Raw genomic sequence first — 6,000 nt, 5'->3', positions numbered from 1 at the left:
GAGTGTTAGGTTAAAGAAAAAATTAATTTTAATTTTTAATCATTAGATACAAATCTTATATACGGAAAATAAGAGGCAAAGATATTTTCTATTACATACGGATTTTTTTTATCTAACTCAATTTTTAATATCCGTATATAATATCTGTATATAATAAGTTTTTTATATACAAATTTAAATTCGTATATAATAATATGTAGATAAATAACTATTTTCTTGTAGTGATATTTACTGTTCTGTGTTTTAATTTCCAACACTGTGTAATTTTTCATTGTCTATTTTTCCCATCTTTTACCGTTCAGTTTTTACCGTCGTTAAAATTTATTTCAACGTTTTTAACTTTGCTTTATTTAATTACCAGTTGCAATTGAATTTTCCAAACCAAAATCAAAACATCCACAAACCCCCCCCCCCTTCGCGTTTGAAATCTGAGACTGAACCAACAATATTGGTCCTTGAGAGACGACCTAGGAGTCAAATCCTAGCTATACTGCATTATTTAATTGCAATCAAATTCCGCGACAGTCGTAGCAATGACTTCTACTTCTTCTTACAAATACACTTCCAAAATACTTCATACCACCCACGTAGACCAGCACATAGACCAAAACCGGCACATAGACCAGGACCTCCTGTCCCTCTCACCACATAATTCATCATTCTCTACTTGAGACTGAATGATTATTAGAGTATCAGGATAACCTCCAACAACAGGACCCTCAACATCAACATATACACTAATATCATATCATTATAGAATCTCTCCACGAGACTCATACCATGCTCATATTCCTCAAGTCATATTATACCATTACAAAATCTCTCGATAATACTCATATCATGTTCAGATGCATAAATTCAAATCCAATATAATAAAATACAATCATCACAGAAATCATACAAAATGAATATATCACAAAATAAATTAACAATACTAAAATATCACTATAAATGGTCACCGGAGAAGAATCAAATGTTTGACGAATCAACCGGTTAGACATCTTCTTATCCTTCTAAAAAGATGAATCCATTACTGATTCAAAACAACAACATATAATATTATGTTTTTCATTAACAATATTCAATACAGAAATTCCTATTTGGATTTTTTTTTTAGAATTTTATTCACCTAAAGTTATTTTGTCTTCTTCTTCAGATCGAAAGTCCCTTGTCCACTTTCCCATTCCCTTTATTTATTATTTATTTTATTTTATTTTATTAATTCATTTATTTATTTTACAAAAATGTATTTTTTTGGAGAAATGTATTTTACTAGGTTTGAACCCCATGTCTCAAGTGTTACAAAATGTTTATCATATGTGCTACTGTAAATTTTTGTTTAACTTATCATGTTTTATTTATATAAGCTTATTAATTATATTTTCCATTCACAAATAAATTTATTACTACTAGTAATAAAATTGTTACTATTAAGGTAAATATTTTTCATGGGTCTTACACCAGACTTACCCTTTAAATATTTTTTCTAAAATTAATATAATTATTTATCAATTTTACCATTTTTTTTAATTTAACGTTTTATTTACGTTGACCTTTTCTAAACCTAACCATTTTATAATTATAAACTATTTAGAAAATAAATAAAAATTGTTTACAATAAATTTATGAAAATGATTTAATTTTAGTTTCATTATTTATACTATTATATTAAAGAAATATTTCTTTATGTCCATATTTTCTTTTCTATTTTATCTTTTATATAAACCTTTTCTTAAATTAAATTAATTCTTTTACTATTTTATCTTAAAGTGATATTTTTTTAATGGTTTAAACCCTCATTTGGTCATCGTATTTGTGTGTCAATCTCAAGTGGGTTATCGCTTTTTTTTCGGTCTCAATCGGGTCCATAAACTTGTAAAAATGAGCCAATTAAGCCCTCTCCGTTAAGTTTTCATTGACGCCGTTTAATTGTGATGACGTGGTCCGCACATTATATGCTGATGTATAAATATTATATTAGGTGGAATTTGCTATTTAAATAAAAAGTGTTTAACATGGCACAAATGTAATTATTTCCTCCCTTCTCCTTTTTCTCTTCACGCTTGAGAGATAAGCTCTATAATTCCTCTGTCAACGGTCGTCACTAGCGCCATCGGTCGCTGCCAAGCTCGCCGCCGGTCACAACTGTATCGTTTTGGAAGAAGTTATACCAGGGACGCGGAGGAGACCGAAGGAAGAAAAGGAAGGGTTGGTGAGGCGCGCGTGGGGGAACGATGCATTCGGCGAGGGCGACAGGGACCTCGGCGCATAAGCCATCGAGCTCCTTCTTCTTAGTGCTGAGGAAAGCCCAAAAGCGGAAGGGTTGGCTATTGTTGAGTCAATGAAAGGTGTTGATCAAAGTAATTTGAAACGAAACGGTAGTGGTTTTGGTTCATCATCCAGAGCAAATCTCAGGCCCCCAAATCGATTGAATATTGTTGTGCCTGTTAGTCAATTGGGTGTTGCTGAGAATCAGAAACCCAATGGTATACCACCCTCAAACCCTAATACGAATATTTCACCTTCTTCAGCCTATCCTCAGTTTTTTGCCTCCCAATCCCATTCCAATTTAGTTTCTCAACGTTTGGGTTCTCCCAATTTGAGTTCTGTTTCATCCCATTCTAGGTCTCTGTCTCAGCCTTCTGAATTTGTTTAGTGTATACATGAATTTGGACAACATTGATACTCTGAATTTTTCTGGCCAGATTACACATTTGTCAACACCCAATTAATTCTTTTAATTTGTTAGTTTGAGCAGTGAATGGGCTTCATTTGTGGCTGATAGAATTTTTGAGATGGGTGTTGTAAGTTTTGGTATTAATGCGTTCTTTCTAATGCTTATGCTGCTGCTGGGAGATGGGAGGAGGCGGCGAGAGCGAGAAAAATGCTGAGGGATCAGGGAATAAAGAAAGAAACTGGTTTGAGTTGGGTGGAGGAGGGTAACAGGGTTCATACATTTGCTGGTGGGGATAGGTCTCATGGGAAGACCAAGGAAATTTATGAGAAGTTGGAGGAGCTGGGAGAGAAAATTGCGAAAGCTGGGTATGTTGCAGACACGTCTTTCGTGTTAAAAGAAGTGGACGGAGATGAAAAGAGTCAAACTATAAGGTATCATAGTGAAAGGTTGGCCATAGCGTTTGAACTTATTACTTTTCCTCAGGAGTGACCTATCAGAGTGATGAAGAACTTGCGTGTTTGTGGTGATTGCCACACTGCCATCAAGTTTGTGGTGACTGGCGGCGAGCTTGGCGGCGAGCTTGGCGGCGACAAGTTTGGTCCCTTTAAATATAGTACTCCACGTGGAATGGTTGATTATACAACAGAAAACTCATTCAATTTAATACACATTTCATTTTAATACACATTGCCACCTCAACTAAAAAAAAATATAGTTCAGCATCTGCAGACGGCGTCAATGAAAACTTAACGGAGAGAGCTTAATTGACTCATTTTTACAAGTTTATGGACCTGATTGAGACCGAAAAAAAAGCGATGACCAACTTGAGATTGACACACAAATACGAGGACCAAATGAGGGTTTAAACCTTTTTTAAAAATTTAATCATTTTTTACTTAGGTTTAAACCTTCGGATAGTCCTCGTATTTGTTGGGAATCTCAAATGGGTCCTCTTGAGAAAATTTTAAAAAAGGGACCCACTTGAGATTCTCCAACAAATACGACGATCCGAGAGTTTAAACCTTTTGTTTAATTATTTTTTTTAAAATTTAACTGTTTTAAAAAAATAATAAAATTATTATTTGTAAATATTTAGAAAACGATATTTTAGAAGTAGCTTAAAAATAGTGAGATGCGATTAGAAGTGATAGTAGTTTAAAAATAGTGTAGCAACTTAGATCACCAAAATCTAATGAGAAATGGGTAAAATTTGGTATGTGAGGTTTTAGAGTGTTGGTTTGATCTAGTGCACTTAATTCCTCACCAAAAGAGCAAAATGGTAATCAATTGGGGTTATAAACATGTTTTTGAATCAATTCTAATGTCAATAATACTAATTTGGTCATTTGGATGTGTTTTAGGTGCAACCCAATTCGAAAATCATGTTATTGTAAACAACTGACAGGAATAATCGATTATCAGACCTGATAATCGATTATTTCTGTCATAATTATATCTTTGTTGAAAAATTCTCTGGAATAATAATTATCAGACCTGATAATCGATTATTGTAGTATGTATTATGAGATAATCAATTACTTCAGTAGGTATTGTTATATTTGCTTAAAACTCTCTAAAATAATTGATTATCAGGCTTGATAATCGATTATCTCATAAGAAAATGGATATTTATGGTTTGTGAACATGTTTATGTGTATGTTTACGGTTGATGAATATGATGGTATCATATCGATGATTGATGAGATTTCATGGACCTCATGGTGAGACTTCATGTTTTAATAGTTGTCAGGTAGCTCCTAGGGTGGAGTTTAGTAGTGTGATGTATTGATGTAGGGGGTGGAGTTTAGTAGTGTGATGTATTGATGTAGGGACTCAGTCTTAGAAGTTATCCCGATGCTCCAATAATCATTCCATCTTCACTAGAGAAGGGGATTATGTAATAAGGAGTAGCAGAAGTTCTTTGGCCATAGGTAATAGATGAACTAATCTTGTGTGGTAGCTTGGGGAGACAAGTTGTTCCACCACTACAAGTGTACAACTTGTCATAGTCTAACATCAATACACATATCCAGATGGTCAAGTCTAATGTTATAATTTGTTTGATTTCTTGTTTGAATTGGGGATGTAGTTATTGTGTTTGTTTTAAACTAAATTGTATAAATGTTCTTTTGGTACGTTAGCTTACTCTTTCTTCTCTATGTTCATTTGTCTGTTTTATTTCTTCTCTTTTGCAATGATCACCTTAATGATGTGAACTTAGGGAGATATTTGTGATGAGGAGATGCTACGAGAATATGGAGTTGAGACATAAAATACAATGTTGTGTTTTAGTTTCATCTATTTTTGGAAGACCTATTACATTTTTGGTTCAGTGTAATGTCTTATAGTTTTGTATATCTTTTGCTATTATAAGCTATTTATGGATATGTAATGTCAGACCCATAAAAACCCTAACTTAGTGGAGTACATGTGTAAGCGAAAGGGGTGTCTGAAATTCAGAAAGTGGAAGACAGATGTGTGATGCAAATTGGACGATCGGTTTTGATGGTAGGAGTAAAACTTAAACTTTCAAATTTTCGTGCCACTTCTCTGTATGCACCCTTCATCTTCAACCTTCTGAATCTCCTCCTTCTCTCTACCATCTCCACCTTCTCTCTAAGAAATTCTCATCTTTTCTTCTTCCGATCACCCCTCAAGCACCGTTTGAACTCTACCGGCGTCAAGGGCTTTCGTTTAAACCGATCAAGTTGTGGTTTCAAGCCAGTGAGTTACTTTCTCCTTAGCACGTTCGTTTCATTTCACATGCAAACCTAGATTTCTGGTTGCATGAGTGGACCATCTTATTCTGAGTATTTCTGGTCTTCTGTTTGGTTTAGTTTCTTAAAGCGTGACTGTAGAACGCTAAGGTCTTTGGTAGTGGCGAGCTATAACTTGCATCATTGAGCGTTTGACTACATTAGAGGTAAGGGAAACTTATATAATTTGATTAAGATTCTTGTTCTGAATGGTTGTATGTTTGTATGATGCTTTGTTTGATTATTTGATGAATATGAAATATTCATGTTACTGCATGTTTGGATGTGTAGGTGGATGATTGATAAATGGTGTGAAGTGAGTGGGAATAGGGTTTGATCTTCAAACTGCGGTATTCTGAGTAAATTCTGTAATTGTGGTCGAGCGTCATTTGTGATCGTTCGATTCTTCATAGAAGTGTAGGGTCCTAACTGAATTCTCATGCTTTAGGGATATTGTCTTAGAGTCACTCTGTAATACTCTGCAAAATTATGTGAACTGTAACCGAGAGTCAGTATTGACCGTTCTGTTTTCCTTTGAGTGTTCGTCTAAAAATAAGTTCTTATTCT

Source organism: Vigna angularis, chromosome 1, assembly GCF_016808095.1.
Source record: "Vigna angularis cultivar LongXiaoDou No.4 chromosome 1, ASM1680809v1, whole genome shotgun sequence".
Lineage (NCBI taxonomy): Eukaryota > Viridiplantae > Streptophyta > Magnoliopsida > Fabales > Fabaceae > Vigna > Vigna angularis.
This window is presented reverse-complemented; position numbering follows the sequence as displayed.